The sequence below is a fragment of the Falco naumanni genome, chromosome 5, assembly GCF_017639655.2.
Source record: "Falco naumanni isolate bFalNau1 chromosome 5, bFalNau1.pat, whole genome shotgun sequence".
Classification (NCBI taxonomy): Eukaryota; Metazoa; Chordata; class Aves; order Falconiformes; family Falconidae; genus Falco; species Falco naumanni.
In genome coordinates this window covers 10,239,551-10,262,969 of record NC_054058.1, presented here as the reverse complement: position 1 = coordinate 10,262,969, position 23,419 = coordinate 10,239,551, and the positions used below count along the sequence as shown (strand labels likewise).

The 23,419-nt window shown below is 41.5% G+C and overlaps 1 protein-coding gene across 1 annotated transcript in view; it reads right to left on the bottom strand.

The window, feature by feature from the left end:
- Window positions 1–8,656: 8,656 nt before the first annotated feature.
- Window positions 8,657–23,419, bottom strand: part of LOC121089068 (potassium voltage-gated channel subfamily A member 5-like) — a 29,074-nt gene continuing 14,311 nt past the window's right edge. The window contains 2 exon segments of the mRNA XM_040595840.1: window positions 8,657–8,996; window positions 11,337–11,467. The gene's annotated coding sequence lies outside the window, so the exon portion shown is untranslated.

Below are 23,419 nucleotides of genomic sequence, written 5' to 3'. Positions count from 1 at the left end.
GCAGCCCTGGAGCAGGTGACCCAGAAAAAGTGGTTGAAACTCCACCCTTGGAAGTTTTCAAGACTTGGGTGGAAGCAGCTGCAGCTGATCTAATCTGGCACTGCAAGGAGTCCTGCTCTGAAGCCAAACTCAGGACCTCCAGAGGAGCTATCCAGCCAACAGCTCCGTGATTCTATGATACTTTCCTCAGTAAGAACTGGTCTACACTGTTCGTATCAATACGGGAAAAGGTAAGGCTGATACCACAGTCTGCTTCTTGGCTTTCAAGGCACCCACACTATTTTTCCCTTAACAAGCTGAGAGAAGTAATGAATTTGGCTTTATAACATCATCTGTGAACTGCGGTATTAAACATCTATAAAATCCACAGGTTGAGTACTTGACTACTCTCTATGGGAGACAGCCATGATGCAGTGAAGTTCCTTTAAATGAATTTTTGAGGCTTCAATTACTTTTTTTAAAAAAAAAAGTTATTCCCTATGACTTTCCTCCCCACTGTACAACCTTCTATAAGCCCTCTTTAACCAAGACTTTCATACCTTCTTTCTAAGGCTGTTAGCAGTCTCTAGAGTAACCTATCCCTTTAGGAGTGTGGTACATTTATTGCTAAGATGGATCATGCTATCTTTGGTGCTTGTTTCTACATGGAGAAATGGAGGTGTTGTGTAGCCTGAAAATAGCTTCAGTTTAATCAAAGCACCCTCTTCAAAATAGATCTGCCATGCCTCTGTGTCCACTGGGAGAAAAAGAGAATATTCTTACCTCATTTTCACTTGATTCACCTACTTATCAGCCATCCAAACTTCTTGGCCTTCAGTCTTGGCAAAAGAATCTATAATTATCCCATATCCCATCCACACTCTTCCATGTGTTTCTGCTTTTACGTGAAGTATAGCTCTCAAGAAGATGACTTTAGAAAGATTTTCCCTTGTGCCTACCCTGAACACTATAAGAACCATAATAAAAATGATCATTCTCTAAACTAGACGACCACAAGTGTAAAGACCTTTTCAGGCCCGAATTTCATTTTTTGGAGGGTGGGTTAGGAGATAGTTAGCTAGATTTTATCCTTGAAAACTCTTTATTTCATGACTAAAGCGAGGAGGAATTTCTTCTTATTTGCACCAGTCCAAATCTAGATAATGGCAATGCCCACCATGGAGTTGTTCAGGACGTACACCACTATAAGGTAAGAGTTATCTCAGTGGAAGGCAAGATACTCAATTCATACAGACAGTCAGGGAAGTCAGAGTTTTAGCTGTCACATCTATTTAGCTGCACTAACCTGGATTGCTAATTTTAAGAACTAGCATTAACTGTTGTCTGCTGTCCCTTTCTTCTTCCCATCAGCTCTTGTTCACATTCCACACAGGAAACCTGGTAGATGTTCAACAGTAAGTGACAAAAGTTGCCTCTATATATGTGTTGTGAACTGCATCCTGATGCATTAAAATGCTTTAAACATACTTTAAAAAAAAAAAAAAAAAAAAAAAAAAAAAAACAAACACAGGTAAAATTAGAGTTTGTTCTTCCAAGATGCCAAATCTTGCCTAACAAATCCTCAATTTAAGTGAAGAAAACTTTGGTCAGCTATGAACTGTTAGACTCATTATCTTTATAGTTATTTGTACTTTGAAGATTTTCAGTATGGGCTTTATTTGTAGATATTTCAAAAGGATGCTGACATAGGAGTGGCAGATTGGCAAAGCAGGCTGGGAAAAGCTAAGCAGAAAAATAAGTTCCTCAACATTTAAAGATCTTTATTCTTTCCTCTATGTGGGTGTAACAAATACATGCAGGGAGCAGACTCCTTTTTTGTCACACTGATGAAACATGAAGGGCATGGAAAAATCAAGCAAAGCCAAAACAACCCAGAAGCTCCCCTGGGTGGGGTGCTGGGCCTGGGGATTCTCCGCCTGCATGGCCAGGCAATGCCAGTGGGGCCCAAGTATGCACAGTAGGATAGAGAGCTCTGATGGGAGAGTTTTGTACTCTAGTATGCCTTTCTCGTAATGCACCGCTGAACAAAGGCAATTCTTTCTGTAATCAGATAGGAAAGGGTTTGCTCTTACATACTATTTGCCTTTCAGCCTGAGCTGTAAAGAGAAAATGAGATAAAAAGTTGAAAGAAACTCATGGGTTATCAGGGTAATGAATTCTATCAAACAGCATAATCAGGTGGTCGTGTGAGAATTCTCCACTGACAGATGGGATCATTTTTTTTTTTCTCCCCACTCTTCTTTGTGACTCTCTGATGGGTTGCTTATATGGATATCTCAGCTCCAAACTCTTGTAGATGATTGTAAAGCTTGAGCGAGCTTCCATTTGTAACTCAATAACCATGAGATGCCCCTACCAACCTAAGTCACATGGGTCTTTTTTTGTTACTCATATCTGGTCAACTTCAAAAACCTTAAAGCTCTCTCAAAATGGCTACAATAACTCTCCTGCTGCACAGTTACCCTACAATCCATGTTAATAAGCCACCTTAACCTCCAGCTCTACAAAAAGCTGAATCACAAAAATATGTGAAGAAAACCAGGTTTCTAAGTACTATGGTGAATTCACAGAAAAGTAAATAAGAGATAGCTGGCAGTTTGGTCAGCTTTCCATCTTTTTTACACTTTAGGAACATGCTCTTCTTAAAATGTTATTTTGCATTTCTTCTTTCAGTGAGTGACCTTGTTTAAGTTAATCCTAGTTACCGGTTATCCTTCCAGAGGTCTGTAACCTGTGTGCAGCTGAGGAATGATAGCTGTGATCCATTTATAAAACAGATCTTAGCTACATATAAATAGCACTGAAGCTGCTGCCAACCCTTCAGTTCCCGAAGGCTGCTCAGCATATTCCTCACTCCTTGATGCTCCTTCTCTAGCATCCTTACTGGACCTTCAGAGTCACCATTCAGGCTGGAGAATGGCACAGAAGCAAGCACTGGGCTGTGCTTCCTAAGCAAGAAGGGAAGCAGCCACTCACACTTCATTAATTAGCAGAGCACACATCTGTTTCTAACTCTCCCACTAGCATGCATTTCACTGATGGGCAGGAATGGGGCAGACCCCAGTTACCAGAGGAAAATTGATTCCTGCCTTCTACCCCTTTTTCTTCCCAAAAGCTAATTTAAGCTTTACTCACTGTGGATAGACGCTAAGGGCCATTGACTAAGCCAGGACTCAGCATGGTTCAGTAAGATAGTCCCTTCTCCCCCTGGCTGACATAGAGGGGCTGTTCTCACTAAAGGACCCCTCTGCAGCAGCACTGATCCTTCCACTGCTGAAGCAGATCAGATTTTAACAGTCACAAGCAAAAAGGTTCCCACATGGCCATCCTCCTCGCAACCCATTAACTTAGTTTAACTCAAAGCTCCAGGTTCAACTACAGCCTGAGAGGCATTTTTAAACCCGGAAGCATATGAGCACAAGGATCCTCTGTCTTGACTTTATGGGTGTAACAGGTTCAGCCAGGGCCTGAGCAAGACTTTACTCCAACCTGAAAGTGAAGTAGGATGCTCACTGCAGAACCGGACCCGTTAATCTCCACAGCTGGGAAGATCATCCTGACTCCGTCTAGCACCAAAATAAATATTTTCCCCCTTTGCCTTCCACAAATTACATAAGCGGGGCACCCCTCTGGAGCCAGAAGAGAGGGCTGCTGCAGCTGCTGCTGCTGCTGCTGCTACCTGTGACGGAGGAAGGGAGAGGGAGCAGTGAGTGGAAAGAGACTGGCACAGAGTGGCTTTTGCTGCAAGTAAAGGCTCTCCAGCTGGGGCTGTGTGGGAGGGAGCAGAGCCTCTGCCAGCAAGCAGAAAGGTGGAGGGTTTGTAATGATGTAGTTTTGGGTTTTTAAACACAAGTTAAATTTATTCTCCTGTGGACCCTTCCTCAGGCAGAGCTCTTGAAGATAAGAGTTCACAGCACTTCAGACCATACTAAGGACAGGTTACCAGACTGGTAACACAGACTGGCTTAACTGGTTACCAGAAAGGGGTTGTACCGACAACCACAAGCATTTTCAATCAACAACAAACAACCCACCAAAAAGTATCCCCTCCCTATCATCAACAAAACATGTTTGGCCATTATCGGACTTCTCATCCTAAGGTGACTCCTAACGTCCTACAGAGCTAGAAAGCGTATGTGGGTACATGCACAAGAGACAGCCAAATGACAGCTGAGATCCTTTTAAAGTCGTGGAAGTCCAACATGATTTCAAGGGGGTTGGGGTGGGGGGGGAAGAATAATTAAAACACCCCAAACAAATCCAACTCCTTGTGCTTCTTTCCCACCCTCAGTCTGTCTGCACTCAGTGAACAGGGATGAGAGCAGCTTTCGCAAGAGCACCGCATTATGTTCCGCCCGCCTGTGCTGTACCCAGGCAAAAATGCCCCAAGGTCTGCCCCAGCTGTACATCCCCCACAGTGCAGTTCATGTGCTAAGAGACACTGTTTGTGCCTAGTAATCTTGTTTACACATGTTTCCGCTGTATTTTATTTTCTACGTGCCTGTGCTGTAGTCTTATTTACCAGCTTTTCAGCCCCAAAGGTAAAAAAATAAAATGAAATACCAAGAACAAAAAAGAAAAGGCAGGAGGCTCGCAGGAATGCCCTTGCTCATCTCATGTAGGCAGTAATATGCTCTTTCTCCACTGCCCTTGCTGCCACGTGACAAATTGCACCTCTGTACTGAGCGTTCCCCGAGTCTTGCCTGTTTTTCTGACTGGGCAGCACAAAGTACAGGGATTTCTGGAGTGATAGTTAATTCAGATAATTGTATTTTCCTTCTGCCTGTGTAATGGAAATGCCAGAGCTCCGGGGGCAGAGGATTCCACGTGCGCTTGCATGCCTTATGTAGTGCACCGTATGCCTGCAGCTGCCCTTCTCTAGTCCCATCTGTTGGAGATTGATGTTGATTTTGCTCATCGTGCCTCCTAAAAGCTCAGCAATAATAATGAATGAACTCCGTGTTCAGTAGAGTGTTGGCAGCCGATCCAGCTGGGCATATTGCGGACACGTGCTCCACAAGGTTTCTTTGCTGCAGAGACACAAGTCTATGGATCTGAATCCTGTGATTAAACATCCTATCATAGCCAGGTCTTTGCACCACATTCACCTCTATGGATTTCAGTCTATCATTTTTCTTATTATTACAGAGACTTTTCTGTTGTGTTTCCTGCCTGCCTTGGACTTTTTTCCTGTAATTATAGGCACAAAGCCCAAGCAGAGGCCTAGGAGCTGGCTAGGGACAAAATCAATTTCTAAGCAAACTCCCTCTTTCAGGTTGAAGATATTTTCATCCAAATTGAATTTTTACTGTAAATTAAAAGCTGATAAATAGAATCAAAGTGATTTGATTAGCCTAGTCTGAAATATAAGCTTTTTAAACCATGAACGTATTTGCTGTTTTAGCTTTTCATCCCAGCCCAAAGCAGAAATCATCCTCAGAACCTCCTAATCCTCAGAGTGAGCAAACCCAGTTCAGTTACCTATGTGCTTTGGTCCTGGCATGCAACATCACAAGCTTTCAAGTCTACCATGGAAATATTGATCTGTCTAGCTGTAATAGAGCAGCCCACATAGCTAAGATTATAATTCTTCACATTGTTACTATTTTGGCATTACCCTTTGCTTGAACACCCTTACCAATTTCTTCCTTGAACAAGAAATTCTGTACTAGAGGAGAACAAAATCATCTCTTCCTATGGCAGATATTTAAGGAGGAATGTTAGAATCAGAACATATCCTCCTCGCCTTAGTCAATCAATTTTAGGTGACTTTCTGAAATGAGGGCTGCACCCTAAGATAACTTTCTTTTTCAAGATTATCCAGGCTGTGCTCTGCTGGCTTCACCATAACAAGAAGCAGACACAAATCCTGGGGGTTTTTTACTGTGTGTATGTTGCAATTCCATACATTTGTCAGAATTCTCAAAAGTTACAGCAGTAACTAAATTCCAAAGGGAAGCATTATCTTTGGATTGTAAGAACAGGGGACACTGTAAGCCATGACTGTCCTGGCAACATTTATCAGAAGGATGGAGCAAGGAAGGTAGTAAAGAGAAATGCCATTTGCCATACCTAATAAAAGTTACTTGGGAAAGCAACCAAGTTCCTCCAGCAAGTCAAACTTCCTTTCTATCCTTTAATAATGACAAGGAGAAGTTAGAAAAAATTAATGAGCATGCATTTGGCAAAACAGCATCGGTAGTTCACCTAAGTGAAAGAAGATGTCCTATAACTGGTAACCTTAATTATTAGCCAGCCCCAGCCATTTGTTTACATGAACATACCTTGTTACTGATTGGAGATGTTTAGATGTTTATACTATATCTCCAAGATATAACAGGAGTAAAATATGAATGCGTTCAACAGCACAGTGAGGAAGATATATCTTGATGTAGGTAAGTCTGGAGTCAGACTAGTCACCTGTCATCATGACCACTGTCATCCCTCACAGGCCTCAGATATCTCATTGGAGGTCCTATTGATCTTTCCCTGTGGTAAATACCCTACAGAGTAGCAGATGAAGTGGTTCAGACTTCGTTCTATTTAAATAGGGCACTGTTCAGTTTATATGATTTAAAATCCTGAACACAGGCTTGGCATACAGCATTAAATGGACAAGGATGAGAAAGCCTTTCCCCCTTCGAATGCTTTATAAATAACCGTGTCTGATGGAGTCTTACCTGCAGCAAGAATATGTTCCCAACACATTGAAATTGATAGAAAATTTCCCATTGACTTCACTAAACTCTGGAGACCCAAAGGAATATTACAGCAGTAAAAAGCTACTATTGTACAATGGCCTCAAGTTTCTCCTAGCAGTGAACATCTTCTAAGAAATATGCCAAGAAAAGCTGAATCTCCACAAAGCAGAAGAGACATTGATGGTTTCATGTTCTTGCTCTGGGGGAATTTAATGTCTATGAATGTTTATAGCCCACAGAAGTTTGGTAAGTTCACTCTAAGATCAAAGCCTATTTCCAGACACTCAAAAATCTACTCATTAAAGCCTCAGACCTCAATGTGTGTGTTCAGTCTGTTCATGTCAGCTACAGCTACACTTAAGCACAGAACTGAGCACCTCATTAGACATACTCACTGCAAAACAAAATCAAAAATCTTTAATATCCTTGACAAGGGTGAAGGTCCACCAGTTAAAGGCCTAAAGCAGCTTGCATCAGCCCACAGATTCCCCAGGTCGAGTTACTCTGTTCCTCACTAGAAAGGATTAAAAAAAACCCCAAACCAAATTCCTTTTAAAAGGTTGTGCTTCATATAAACAAGTTTAATTTAAATGCAGCTAAGCTCTCAGGGTTTCAGTGGGTATAAATCAGAAGAGTTCCACTAACGTCAAAGAAATTAGGCTAGTTCCTGCCAGCAGAGAATCTGCCTTCAAGACTGAAAAAAGGCACACCCAGGTCCTACAGCATTCAGTTCAAAAACTAGCACAGGGAAGTACTTTCCTCACACAAACTTCTCAGATCCTTCTCTTTTGCATTAACTTCAAATGGTGGAGCAAAACAACCTCCAGCCCTTGGATCTGCTGCTTTGGTGCTCACTGGGCTCATTCCCTAAACAGCTATTCATCAGAAGACTTTGGTTTCATCTGTGCTCTGCCTCAAATGTAGCGTCCATGAATAAGTCAGCAGGATGTGGGTCCTCACAGAAATTAGAGGCACTGTACTCAAATTAGTATCTGTTAACTTCCAGTGAGAGCCATATGCTTGGAACTCATCTAACGTACCTGTTCTCACAAAGAACACCCATGCTAGGCCATTCAATGCAACCCAAGCCTTTGCTGTTCCAGGCCAGTGGCAGATTTCCTGGGCTATATCCCTTCTCGATCACACAGTGACTGGGGGCTCTGAAAGGTTAAGCTACCATTCCTTAAGAATCCACTTGCAGATTCTGTGACAAAGGACATATTGCAGCCATTTACCTATTCCTGAGCTGTAGTGACATAAAAGACACATGCACCCTGATGAAATGGCTAACACTGCATTGACTCACATGGCTAATGCCAGTTCTAAACTTAGCCATTATGAGAATTGAAATAAGGGACATACACCTTCGGGGAACAGGAAAATCTACTTTTCAAGTCCAAATAGCCTCATGAAGAAGTATTCCTGAGCTGAGCTTACCACTCACTGGGAATTTTTTCACCATCTCAAATCCTACATCAGAAGAATTTCAGGCTGTGACAGATAGATATAGATTAGATATAGATATAAATATATACGTAGATCAACCCATTTACGATTATCAGTCATCATTATTCAAAAATTGTTATCACTGTTATGCACATGTGATATGGTTCTGCAGAATAGGGACATAATTTTATTGAGTTATAGATGGGGAAAAGGCATGAAGAATACAGGTAATGCACATTTTTGAAATACCAATATAAACATAAACAGGAAAATGTTCAAGTCAAAGTCACATGAAAAATTAGACTAATCTTAAGATGCATTCTAGACTTTTTGTACAGCTTTTTACGCTAAAAGTAGAAATACAAACTGGAGAGATGCAACACATCTCAAGAATACAAAATAAATAAACAAAGATGAATGCCAATAAAAGAAAAAGAACAAACACTTGAATCTTCTTCCAGAATGATGAGAAACTGATATGTAAGAACCATGGGGAAAGATGCCCGAACTATGACATGAACTCATTTATTTCCAAACAAAATGTCAACTAGTAAAGTCTTCTTGTGCCGGGGAGTGAGTTCAAAGCATTTAAACTTTTATGGGACCCCTGCACACTGCTTCTGTGGTGCCGAACAATTCCTCTACTAGAGAAACCTCCAAGCAGAAGAGATTTTCAATAATTTGAATGAAGAAATCCAACTCACTGAGAACATGTTCTTGATGGGGACATCACAGTTATTTATCCAGGAGAAAATTTTTCGGCAACTTCTAACCCAAGATGATGTGAGAAGAAGGAATAAATGGGTTTGGTTTCAGTCTCTGCAGCAGTGTCTTCCTAATGGTCAGTATCTGCAGGAGGAAAGCAATCAGACTTCTGTAATACGAAAAGCTACAGTAAATATCAACAGCAAATCGTTAGGCTCCACACCAGATACAGAATTATGGCTTAGAACCAAGTGAAAGATGCACCGTTATTTCACATTCTTTTCAAGGGCATTAATATTAATTGAGTGACACCAAGCACCCTCAGTGGTCTCCCTGCTGGAAATGTTGTCTTCATCAATTTGTTTGCATAACCAAATACCCTAGAGAAAAACAGTATTGTTTCTACTTTTACAGTTCTTGCAAATTAGATTTTTATGGTAGGTTGCTGGGTTTTTTTCTCTCCAGAAAAATAGGTCAGTTCCACTGCAGTAATACACACAATCCATGGCCCACGTTTCTGCTTGCAGTGACTACACTGGGTGCAACCACCCCTTCAAGCTGGGCATTTGCACGTGCAACTGACTGCTTCAATTGGACAAATGACTACTTGCAATGGACAGATTTCCCCTGACTCCCGAGTTGAACCAAGGCCTAATACTTAAACCTTTTTCTACTTCCAATCTCCCTCTCTGAAAATACGGACCATAAATATCCTCTCCCAGGAGATTAGTCCTGAAACTTTATTGGGCTTAAAGTTACGTTCAAACAATGTCCTAATAAAAACAGTGGCTATTGAATAGTAAATAAAATGTGTTCCAAGGACATCAAATCATGATTACAATGACTTCCATTTTTGTATAACTTCAAAAATAAGTGTGTTTTTTTCTTTACGTATTGGAAAATAAAGACTTGGTATACAAGAATAAGTTAAATAGATGGAAATATAAATGTAAAAAATAACAGAAGATTGCTTAAGAACAGTATTTTAAAAACAGAAAAGATATTCCCAAGTAGCTTCCCAGGCAGCCTCTGTAAGACAAAACAGGGGAAAAAAAAAAAAAAAAAAAAAAAAAAGAAGAAAAAAAGGGATATTTTAAAGTAGATTGAACTTAGTGGTATCAAAGTAATCGCTTTCAGCAGGGTCTGAAAGGGAGCAAGCAGTATTCTGACCATAACAGCACACCTACACCATACTGCTTTACAGACACATCTGCCTTAAATTGATCATCATTAAACGGCATCTTTTTTCAGTGTGTGTGCAAACGCTTCACTTCACCAGGTAGCCCTGAAAGGGCAAAGAGGAGGGAGAGCCCTACAAGACTGGTAATTCACATTCCCAGTGCTGTAGCACAGGGACCACACGGCCACCTCACTGTTTGTCAGGGAAGGTTGCCCTGTCATTTGTATGTTCCCTAGTTTTGGTAAAGTTTTCCAAAGCCCTGACAAAGCCCAAAGATGACTTACATGCAAAAACAGCAAAATGAAATCCATTTGAAAGACTTTGAACTGAATCTGTGTGAAATAAAATAAACATTTCTCCCCACTCCCAAATAACAAAGACAGTTTCTATCAAAAAAGCTGTCTATGCGTTTATCTGCAGTTAATCTGCAGACTCAGTGCCAGAGCTGGCACCCTTTGAAGTTAAAGGAAAAACTCCTGCTGTCTTTATGATGCCCAGATTCCTGACCAAATTGAAAAATAACATGGTAATAGGCTTCCTAAGCTCTGAATAGCTCTCTGAAGATCACTGTCTTGCTCCACTGATTATAGGAGATGTCAAGGTGACTGGGTTAGATACTTCAAATTAGCTGAGCTGGAAACAATAGCTCCCTAGAAGGGCTCCTGATTTTGTTGTGAGTGATGTCAGAATTAAGCTCAGCCAGGACAGAATGGCAGATTTGAGGAGAAAAATAGGGATTCACATTTCAAAATAAAATACCTGGGCTTTCTTCTGATTTTACTGATTCTACTTTTTTTACCTTTTTTCTACTGATTCATGTTTAATTTTATGAGTTTTTCACAGTATTTTTATACTTTTCTTTCTTTTGTCCTCCTGAAGAAAGAAGAAGAAGGTTGGAAAAAGAGAAGGACTTTTTAAAAGAGTTATAATTTTATTTTTTGCATAAATTTATTCAATTGATGTTAAATTAACTGAACTTGATGAACTTTTCATATAAAGCAGAATAACTATGTTGCAGAAGTGGCATTTTGACACTCTTTGATTATATATCTTCTATTGCAGCAACTTCTTGATTACAAATTTTTAGCCAACTTAAAGGCACAAGTATTAGAAGTCCCTGCAATCTGGCATCCTAAACCATAATCTTTCAGAGTAGCATAGAGAGATCTGGTTTTAGTAGTAGAGCATCTATGGTACAACATAGTAGCGTATGTAATACAAACTAGGATAACACAGGGTAAGAGATTAATATTCTGCATCATACTGTGCTCTGTTATTTTTATCCTGCTGTTTCTTTCACTCACCATCTCATGACTCACACCCTCCCCACACTGGAATTTCTGTCTCAGTCTCGTGGCTCACTGGTGTGTTATGGAAGACGATGCCGTGGAAAGCCATCTGGAGAACAGCGCTACCGCATGAGCTCCAGGTTGCTCTTAAAAACAAAGAGAGACAACATCACTTACTGATTTATCGCGTAACTGCTGTGATTATTACAGCCTCTTTAGCAAACTGTCTTCAGTATTTGTGAGGGTTGCAGTTCTTCCTTTTTATACAGCTTTGGTGACATCGCTGGAAATAAGGTGCCAAAAGTGTTCCAAGTTACAAATAGTCACACGAAAGCTGTCACTGCACAAACCATTAGAAAAATTACAGGACTTACCCTGTGAGGTGATAAAGGGCTCTTGTGAGACACGTTAATGAAATTCAACATCAGTAAAAAAGCTGTTCCTTACACATTTCCTCATTAACTTAATCACCTCAGGGTTATGGTCTTCAATGCCACACCGGACAGACCAGCAAGGATCTATGCTTCATGAGTCCAAACCAGTTACTTGGCGTGGGATGGGAAGGCCAGGTCACAAGAGGAATTAGATGCTTAAATCCTTACTAATTGCATGAACAGCTACTGTGATCCACAATATAGAAAATCAAAATTCCAGTTCAGCCTGTTGCTGTATAATCCTGCACTATACTTCTTAGTGGACTCAGTTTTCCAAGTGCCTAGGCTGTGGCCTCTCTTTAAATCCAGAAGTAACATGGTGTTCACTAATCAGGAACCTAAGTTCTACCATACCCCAGAAATTAGGGTGATCACAGGGAGCATAATTATTTTCCCTTACCTCCTAGTTAAGCTCCCTTGCTCATGAATCCCAATTCCTGCCTGTATCTGAACTTTCATCTCAGTCTTCCCAAGGGCATTTTCTAAGCAGTCAAAATCCAAGATCAAAGAGGTTTCACTCTTTACACGAACAAGCACATATTCCCTAGGCTAAGGGAGTACTTCAATACCATTTGAATCGGCAATCAGAACCACATCATCCTTCAAAAAATATTCTTACCAGAAAATAGCTAGAAAATCTCAGGCTAGAAGGTGATGTGTTCTCCTTTTTTTCCCCTGACACTCTAGAAAAGGAACCTCATTGGATGGAGTGAAAGAAGCTTTGCCCACAGAATATTCACATCAGCCAAAAAAAGGCACTTATCTGGGGGGAAAGGCAGTAAAATCCTAACTCAGGGAAGAGAATTCCACTCAGTAGCAAGATTCCTCTCATATAGGTACTAGAGCAATGAGCTCTTAAGGATCTTATCATGCATCTAGCCAAAGTAATCTGCCTTTTTGCTGAGGTGGAAGGTAGGAGTCAGCTTGGTTCTAGAGCAAAGTTAGCAGAATGATCATTCATGCTCCACTGCGTTATTCCAGCTTTCACAGAAAAAGGTACCAAAGGATCTCAGCTAGCCCTTCATTCCATGCCTTTAGATTCCCTGGCCTCCTGCTTTTCCTCTCTGTCAAATCTGGTTATTCAGGTAACACTGGGAAACATAAAGCATGTTTTACTCCATATGTGCCTTGGGACAAATTTCCTATCCTGTAACCTCAAGTCCTTCACATGGATTTCTGATGGTGACTGAGAGAATAGTCAATGAGTCTTTTGTTGGTGAAGTAGCCTAATCCAGCAGAAACACTTTGCTGCTCAGCATCCAGACGCCACCTCAAGTCACCCATCACATCCTCTGCTCTCTTGTCCATTCTCAATGTAACTGGCTGCCTGGAGGGCAGCAGATGTGCATGGTAGAGAAGGAAGACTGAAGGCTTGCACATCCACGCCACATTCAAATGTCAGGTCTTCCCTGAATCCAAAGGGCAGAAGCTTCCCTCAGTCCACTCTCAATCTAGAAATGTGACCTCAAAACACCAGTCATGTCATTTCTCTCAGAAAATTCCTCCAGCTGGAAGACAATCAACACAAGAGCCTGAGGAGAGCCTGAGGAGGATGTGATTAGTGACCTGAAATGAAGCCTGGACAAACTGCAGTAGAAGCTTCCACTAGAATCTCTTCCACCAGAGTTAGCACCTCAGGACAACAAATGCTGCTGCAGTTTGAAAGATGATTACCAAGAAAAACAAAAACAACAACAACAAACAAGCTAAAGGGAATCGGAGCAGCCAGAGAAAATCTTGTTAAAGCAGCAGGGTCCTGCTGTGAGCGGCTGTGAGCTTTCTGTTCAATAGACAGGCTCCTTGCTACTACTGACTTAAACAAGTTTTTGCTTGTCAAACTCTGATCAGCAGTTCTTTAAAGTGATGTTCATCCTGAGCTGCAACCTCTTGTCCTGAACCTGTATTTGCCTGCAGCTGTTCTAAGTTGACTGTACAAATTAACACGGACTCTTACAGTATCTTACTTTTCAGCTTTGTCTTATCATCTGAGGAGCAAAACAGGCCAGGAAAGCAATTGCTCAGAACACTCAGGAAACCACTTCTAAGAAGAGCTCTCCATTCACATATAGCTGGTGCCGGGTCTCTTCACCTCCCCCCACTCATCTCCTCCGAATACAAGGAAAGGAAGATGCAGGGACACAGTCCATTGTGCTCAGTTGTAGTCAACTGGTATACAGAATAGAGCAAAGCAAGGAACTTTCTCAATGAACTGTTTTCTTTAGAGGATGTTAGGTCCTCAGAAGAGACATTTTTCGTGTAAACATGCCTGTTTCAAGTTACGAGTCCCCAGGCCTCCAGGAGGTTTCATTCATCTCTGATAGCCTGAGACATCAAGACCAACCCCCTTCCCCATGCTGATCATTCAATGAGAAGGTCAGCAAAGCTCTGATTCTATGACTGTTGGTCTGTGTCAATACAGCCTTCTGGTTTGGATATTTACATCCCTACCTGAAAAAATGTCTTTTGTCGCTGTTAAGCCATAAACCCATGCATGTGCTTTTCTGAACTCATCCCAGTTTAATCCTATGCCTGGGAATTTTCATCTTTATCTGCTAGTGGACTTCCCATACTCATTTTAAACAAGATTTTTAGTAGGGATTCTAGAAAAAAATATTTTTTTTTCCTTTAGTGATTCAGAAGAAGGAGTTGAGACCTAGAAGGTAAATTAAATCCTAAAGTATATATAATCACTATAATTTCTGGATAGCACTGATCAATTTGCCTAACATCTGCACCCTGCATCGCGTGTAACTGTATCTTCATGGCAAATGGAGGCCCACCATCAGAGTGCATCACTGGAAAGCACTTACAGTTATTGATGCAAGATTAAAGCCTTTAAAGATAAAATTGAATCTTTAAAGTGCAAGAATTTTGCCTTGAACATAAAGCATAACAAGTTTCAAGACACCCATAGTACTATATTTGGAACAAGAATTAATAGGAAAGGAATCTGCAAAAACCAAACATCCCTACTCGATATTTTGGCACCAGAAGTGTGTGAGATATTTCTCTATCTTACAAAGAGTTTCTGTCCTAAGAGGAAAGGTTCATAGTTTTGTTTTTTTTCCCCAAGAAACTACAAGAAAGTTTTGAATTTACCAGTATTAATGGATTTATGCAACTTTTATACTTATTCTGTCCATGAATTAATTAGTTGCCAATCTCACTGTATTTTAAGTAAGATCAGCACCAGATGGTGAGCAGACAGGCTTGCTTATTAAGGGGTTTTATCAAAAGAGTAATTCAGTAAATATACCTCTGAGACCCAGTATTGATATTGCAAAGTCTAACAAACTTTCCTAAGAAATTGCCTGATGCTGTGGCAACTGGATTCAGTTTTAAGTTATTTACAGAGGTCAGTACCCTCTCCTTGAACTGTGATCTGTCTAAAATAGAACGTGAGCTCAGTTCTGACCCCCGTGAAGGCAGTGGCACAGCACCAAGTGTCTTCAGCTGTATCAGGACCGGGACTGCAATTTTTAAGATGATACTGGCATTTACCTAAACTGCACATTTTGACTGCCACGGTAAGGGTTAGATTAGCTTTTTCATTTGCATGCATGCAGTTTAATTAGATCAGCCCTGATACGTTCAGCAATATGAGAGCAATCATTTGGAGGCATCACTTTTCCTCTGCTCCCACTTCTGCACAGCCTCTGTGAGGGCAGACGTTATGAACTGGGAATGTAGACCAGGAGCACATCCACATCAGAAAAACACATCAGAAAAATACCAGCTCCCTTAATATAACATAGTATCGAGTCAGGTTCCCGGTCCCTGCAGCTACCACCTGACTATCTGCAAATTCAGGCTGGCAAGGCAATGTTGAGTCTGACAGTATGTAACTTCAATAGGTGTTGCTAGAGCCCGTAGGAGGTGTTGTCTCTCAGCCTCACAGAGGCTGTCAAAATTAGCAGGACAGCTTGATAAGGCAGTCTTGCTAACGGCTTTGGTAGTTGTACAAAGAACCAGGCCACTCACAAAGGAAAAAGAGCAAAAAATGAAAGCCTGTTTCAGGAGAGTCCCACACACCCACAACCAAGACACAGAGATACTTTCACGACAACACTTGAACATCTCAGGAATAAGATTGTGGTGCTCAGAATGGCTAATGGACACAGAAGGTACCCAATGGAGTCCTTAATCATTCACTGTTGTTCCTCTTAACTTCAAGCACTCCGCAGCCTAGCTTGGCCTCCTAAAATCTACAGCAACAACTGGATAACACAGCTAGGTCCCAGCAGGTCCTGACCTTCTAGTTCATATTCAAAGGACAGACTTCCAGCGGATGCATTCGTCATTTGTTCCTGTGAAGTCTGCACTTGCTTCAAGGAAGGCTGAATGTCCACTGTCAGTGACAGATCTGGTGTGATCGTGGGAGAAGGCCACACAAGGGTTCTCAATGTTCTTGTTTCGCTAAATATTTACATTTCTCTGGAAAGGCAGAAGTGAGGTAGTGTAGTCTGCAAATGCTCTATTTATCTACACCAGTTGGGACAAAAAAGAATTTTGAGGTCCTTCAGAGAAAGAGGAAAGATCTAGATGAATACACACCAAAAACACCAGTGAAACTTGCAGTGGCATAATTTGTAAAGAAAATACCCTCAAATGTATTAAAGAGATCTGTATATGTTTCAAAAAAAGGCTAGAGCACGTCTGGCTAAGTCTAAACAGGCTGTTTGACAAGAAGCTAGCCCAAACGTTCAACATTACCATTTAAATCTGAATCAGCCTGACACTGCCACAGTGAACATTCAAGTTCAACTCAACTTTGGGTCAGTGCTCTACTTCAGCGACTGAGAAAGCCCACCAGTGTAGACATGGTTTTCATTACCTGCAGGGTGAAGGCTTGTGATCACTACGCAAGCTGCAATCAAAACTACAAAGATGCTAGGGGACCTGTGGAAAAGAGAATGAAGCTGAAAATGTCACATCATCTTTACATGCATCAGTGGATCAGCCACTTTTGAGATCCTGTGTGCAGCTTTAGATGCTGGAGCTTAAAACAGATGAGAAGGCTTATAGGAAACATGCTAATGGTCCAGGGCTTCAATAAACTGGCATACTAAAAGTTGGAAAGGCTGAGTTATTTGCCTTATAAAGGGTACAGACTCTGGGAAAAATGTATTCTACATAGTACCTGGTAAATCTGATAGACTGGGACTTTTTGTTCCCTGGAAAAAAAAAAAAAATCCACAGAAAGTGCCTAACATATAAAGCAGAAAATTTAAAAACACGAAAAGGAATTACCTTTTTATACAAAATGTAATTAAGCTATGGAACTTAGTGACACAGGCAATCATACAGGCCAAACACTTAAATGGATTCCAAAGGGACAGGACACTTATGAGAATATCCAGATTATAAACTACAGACAATAAAACCATGGAATAGATTGCTATTCCATCTCTCTTTTCAAATACCTGGTACCAGCATGGCATGCTGTGATGCGATGCAAGGCCTTTAAACATCAGTTTATTACCTGTAAGCCGTCAGAAAAGTTTTCTTAAGGGAAGTCCAAAAGTCCCATTTGCCTCAAATTCCTTCCACCTTCTGCAGCTCCGTTTTTTCCAGGTTAAGTATTATCTACTGACAGTGACACCCAGCCTTACATAATGCCATTTGATGCCTTTCTAGAAAGCACAGAAACAGACTGAATTGTAATTTAGTCTCAGAGCTGACAGTGAATAACAATTATCTCATCCCCACTCTTTCTCAAAGTGTGCTTTCTGTGATTTTTTTCAGCAGTTCAGAACAAGGCTGAGACTGACTGCTACTCTGTCCAACCAGCAGTGGGAAGTTTACTGAAAGCAGCAGCAGTAGTACTATTTGATCCTACATCTGCTGAAGCCAGTTGCAAAATTTCCATTCAGTTTTACAGCAGACGAACAGTCCTTCAGAGTCCAAACACAATTTGCATCAAATAAGGGTGCAGCAAGCATCTCTCTGGCCCAAGTTCCCTTTACCAGCATGTTTTGCAGGTAAGAATGGTAAAAGTTTTTTCATACCTTATAGGATTATGTTACCTTTCATTCAATACTCATGAAATTTAGTAAGACCTATGATGTCTCTGCATATTGAGCAGCACAGGTCATTCTCAATGCCATCATGGGTGATACCAATTGCCTTCAATGACCACAGATGACAAAAGGAATTTAGCACCTAAAAAAACATTGCTCAGCACCTTGTTGAATTGTGCTTTTTGTGTACAGCAGCTTATAGAGAAGGCACATCTGTCTGTTTCCAACGACTTTCAGTGTCTTTCCTGACTTCTCAGATGACTTGTAAAAATGGGATTGCCTACCTATGGAAAAGTCATGTATATTCTGATTAATCTCTGCACAGTCATTCTCCCTTAAAAAAATAAAGATTAAGTTTGTTTCAGTATTCTGGACTGTTACACGAGTTAGGCCTGCCTTTATTCCAAATGTGATAACTCAGAGGAGTATGTTCTATTTCAAGCCATCGTACTTCAGATCTAGAGGGTTTTTTAATCAGCTTACACTTCCCAAGTGTTCCCATGTAGATGAAGCCTTATAGTTTTAGAAAAACTCTATCTCCAATACCTGGTCTTTCTCTAGAGCAGGAAAATTGCTGTAAATTCCTGATTTCAAAGCCTGAAAAGTCATAGTAATGACCCTGTCACATACACTGCGTTTTCCCCAAACAAATGTAGCTGCACCAAAATAGACCAAAATTCTGCAATAGAAACTGCAAGATGATGCTCAGAACATATCTTGTGGCAATGCCCCGGATACACTTCTGTTCCCAAATACCTTATGATTTATCACCTATGGGGATAACAAAAGGTAAGGCTCAACTGTTTGGCGATTTGCCTTTTTTTTTTTTTTTTTTTTTTTTTCTGGAAAATATGCTTTTGTAAGATCTTCCTTGCTTTCAGCCTGTAGGCTTATAGCATTATTTTGAAAAGCCACTAGGCAGATGGTCCCCAAATGTGAGTTAATAACTTGTAGGTAGCTTTTGGGGAAGCTTTTTGAAATCCCTTCATGCAAAATGATTTTGCATACTGCCTGCATGCCATTATTTGGCTATTCTAACATACTATTTCAAAATGGTCAAGAGAAAATGGCAGATGATGTTCTATATGTTTTACAGCAGACTGTTATATTTATTTTGCAGTGGTAGAAGAATATAAAGGGAAGACAAACCATGCACAAGGCTTTTACTGAAGATATTTCTAGAAGTCTGCAGTGGCTACAAGGCCAGGATGATTTGGCATCTGCCTCTCTCCTGTAGCCCTTCTACAGCAGCTTCTACCCTGCTGTTAATCAGCACCTCCAGATAGATCTTCTGCAGGGCTGCTCTCCAGCCACTCCTCTCTCAATGTATAATTTATCCCAGCATTGTTCCCTCCCAGGTGCAGAATATGGCATTTTCATTGTTACATTCCATTCTATTAGTGATAGCCCAATGCTCCAGTCTACCTAGATCCCTCTGCAAGCCTTCTGGAACTTCAGAAGAGTCAACAGCACCTCCCAGTTTGGTATCATCATCAAACTTGCTAAAGGTGCATTCAACTTCTGCATTGATAAATATATTGAACAGAATTGGCACTAGAATCAAACCCTGAGGAAACAAGAACTTTGGCCCAAGGTATTAAAAAAATCAGCTAAGAGCTCTAAGCTGACAGTTACAGCGAGTTAATTTCTTCCTCAAGCACAGCAAAACCACCTACCACAAGGGACCAGGAAATAACAGTTCCTTCAGGAAAGGGACACAGTTTGGAGGATAAAGAACAGACTTTCTTCTCAGAAAACACATATTGCTAATACAGATGCATCTATATTTTCTTTTTAAAAACCCCAGCTGCTTCACTGCTCACGGCTCTCCTGAGGAGAGCCTGAAAGAACCAATACATGAGGGCTACTAGCCACATTTCTTATGGCATCATTGGAAGGGTCTCATCAACTGCATCGGTGATGAACATAGTATAAGAACATAAAAAAACTTATTGCTTTAGCTACATCAGAAGGGTAAAGTTTAGTGATCAGAGTGATAAACTTGTTTGCAGAAACACAGAGAAGTGCATCTCTCCTACTAGAGAGCAGTAAATTGACAGGGATTTTGGCTAGGTGTACCTTACAGTTTATTTTAGTTTATGACTGTAAAACACGTGGGCAAAAATTGTGACCACGTGGTCCTTAAAATTAAGGTATTAGCCTCCCCACCAGGAAATGTGCCCTCTCCTGTGCACCCCAGTACTGTGTGATCTTGGAAGGTTGTTTAGAGCTCAGTTATGCTTTTCAAGTCCAGTCTTAAACATGGCATAGAAATATGCTTCTCAAATCAGGCCAGAAAGTCCTGTAGCAAATGCCAACGGTGGGCATAATGTGCATGGATAGTTGGTTAGTAGCTAGGGAAGAATAAACCAACTCTTTGCAGAGTGCCTTATGCTTAGGAAAGCAAATAGGATGAGCTATTTGCTCATAACAATGAACTATGAGCTCCAGCAAGTAAAGGAGCTACAGCTAGTACTGCCGCTGTGCAGGGCTGCTAAGGGGCATGCAAGCCAATGTACTCAACCACAATCTATTTAAAGTCCAATAGTAAAGATCCAGCCTTCCTTTCCTTCCTCCTACCCCTCCAAGCTCATCATTCCAATGCACCTGAAAAGGATACGAGCTTTAATTTCAAGGTTTTGTTTCCTCAGCTTGTAAAACACCAGGATGGCATGAGATGGACCATGACAAACCTGACCACAAATTCACTGAAATCAAGAGGGCTTGTTCTCTCTGCCCCCTGCCCAATTACAACAGACTTTAGAACAAGTTAGAGGTCTGAAAAATGTTCTGAAAGTACTGCTAGAAGGAAGGAAGGAACTCTCTCTCAATATGCAAGCCACTGCTTGCCTTATTGGTAAGCACAAATCTGCTTCTTGCTGTTATTCTGTAAATCCCATCTAATCAGTATTTGCTACACTTCAGAGAAGAAGTCTGCAAACATACCCGGGTTGATAGCATATTTCATTCATCATGTCTTTCCTGTTTTGATAGAGCAACAATTTAGAAGAGCTAATGCCACAGCTTTTCCCTAACAGAAGCAGTACTAATTCAGATCTTTCTTTCCCCCATGTAGTCAGCTACCTTTACAAAAGTTGTAAAAAAACATTATTTTCTTCAAGGCTGGCGTGCCTTTGCCAAATTTGGCTGAAAATAGCTAACAAGCTCAAAAGTTACCGATGATCAAAAGAGTAACTAAAAAAACTTTGTTTCCCTTAGAAACCACCAAACCCTTCTCCAAAATGAATCAGAGTGAACCCAGTTGAGTTCAACACACTGTTTTCTGTAAATCTGATATAATCTGTTTCTGCGGTGCTCCGTGCAGCAGTTACAGAGCGATCCCACCAGCAAACAATGTGCGAAAACAGCTGTATCTAAACTTCCTGCAAAGGCCACCGCTAAGCCACGGTGTCCCTTTGTGGAGAGCCATCCACAGCACGAGGTGGCCCCGGGAGCTCTGCCAAGGCCAGAACATGCACACCATAGCACACGGGCTGGTGTGTGCAGCACCAGGCACCACCACATCCGCTCAGCCTTGTCAACATGTGAGCGTAAGGCAAACAGAAGAGAGATGATGATGGGAAAGAGACTGCCGACTCTGCAAAAGACAGATAGTGTTGGGAGAACAGTGGTGTGCAAGACCACACTGCAAAAAGAATTCTGCCATACATCAACGCTGCATGCAATGTGCCCATGAAAGCACAAGGAGAGCTGCTACTCCTGTGGAGCACTGACCCACGGAGCAACTCAGCAGATCCTGCTTCTCACAGAGGCAAGACACTGCCAGTCAGCAGACCGAGCTCAGCACTGAGCTCAGCTGGAGCTGCAAGGCCCTGCCACTCACTGAGCACTGTTTTGCCTCAGTGAAAAGCACCAGCTCCTGGCCCCAGGCTCCTGCTGCGATCCAAACTCAACAGAGCCAGCAACTCAGCGGGAGCCGGCTGTAGCTCTGGATATAGACAGCCAATGTATTCTCAGTGAGCACTGATATTGCACCCTCAGAGCACGCCCTGCAAGGGTTTAACCCCTGTACAACCCCCTGTTCACTTCGGGTGGTCTACTTTTCTTCAAGGAAAGCAGCGTTTGACCTGCCCTGTGTGAAAGCCTACTATCTGTTAACAAGACATTTGCTCTGATGAGGCAGTCAAAATGAGCGTACTGCAAAGCCCATAAAAATTATTGACATTCATAGCACCATTAATCAGCTGCACTCATCCTCCGAATTCTACCATCTCGCTGTGAAATGGAAAGCTGCGGGCTTGATTCACTGCAGATCAACTCAGCTTTACACTGTTCTGTCCCAGTCACGTCAGCACCATACTGGAAAGAACAGCCACACATCAGGCAGGAGATCTGTCTGAATCGCTCTGTTTGTTATCCTCCCCGTTAAACCTTGGAAAATCCGTTTTTTGCCAGGATCATTTGCTGTTGTTCCTCCCTTTGGGGAAGATGCTAATTGGCTGTTTATCATCTGGTCAGAAAGGGGAATTGAATATTGCCTGAATGAGTCACACAGCCTGCTGGAATTCACACCAGCCCTTTCCTTAAATTGAGAAGGTATGCACAGCACACACCTGAGCAGAGACACTTCACAAGTAAGGCTTCTTTTCAGTAAAGGTACCTGGCTCATGTCTCCTATTCAACAGAGACTAAAACTTTACAGAATCAGCCATTGGCAGCACTCCCAGGATATTTTTCCATTCGCACATATTTCTAAAAATGTCAACGCCAGTCTAACCATTCTCATCTGGGAAGCCTGACATCAGATGTACATTAGCCTGGAAAAAAAAAAAGTCCAAAATGCAAGCCCCTTCTAAAAAGGAAAACAAATTCAAAGTATGTTACATTGGCTCCTGCCTCTGAGCTCTACGCAAATAACAGGAGGAAATTTTACAGTGCGATTTTACACCAAAGACAATTCAAGAAGAAAAAATCAGACAAGGCAATAGTATGGGTTCAGGAATGAGAAGTGGATGGTGCGTGAATTTCTTGTTCAGGCTTGATTCCTGTATGTTTGCGTTTGTTACCCAACAGCACACAAAAAATGTCCCAGGCAGGGCCTTAAGAGCCAGGATGCTTTCTTCGCAGTCCTGGAATTAAAACCAGGCAGCTAAACAACACTACATCTGACTGTGGGAGAGTTTCCCCAGGGAGGAAGCATTTTGGCTTGAGCATTTTGTTCCAGTCATCAGCCTCCAATTATTTTCTCTTCCAAATTCAGACCCTTCACACACCTTCCCAGCATCACCTGTTTTGCCTGAGAACCTAGTGCAGACGAATGAGACATGCTGTGCTGCCATTTTGCTAGCTGAGTTCAGGCAATAAGCAATATTGTTTCCACACTCTCTTCTCCCCACAGCACATGCTGTCAGCATGCTATCCCTGTAAGAGAGATCTCTATTTAATTTGGTCTGTCAAGACTCAAGGAAAACAAACGGTATGACTGCAGCCCTCGAGTCCATCTGAGTAGGATTCCTGCAACGGAATAGATGTTGACTTGTAGATTAGTAGAACTAATCCATAAATACAGAGTGAATAGAGATCAGGATGTGCTTCTGAAATATTTTAAATATATATTTCACTGTCCATGGATGCTGCAATAACGACTTTACAACTTCTCTCTCTAGGGGAAATAAATAGAAAG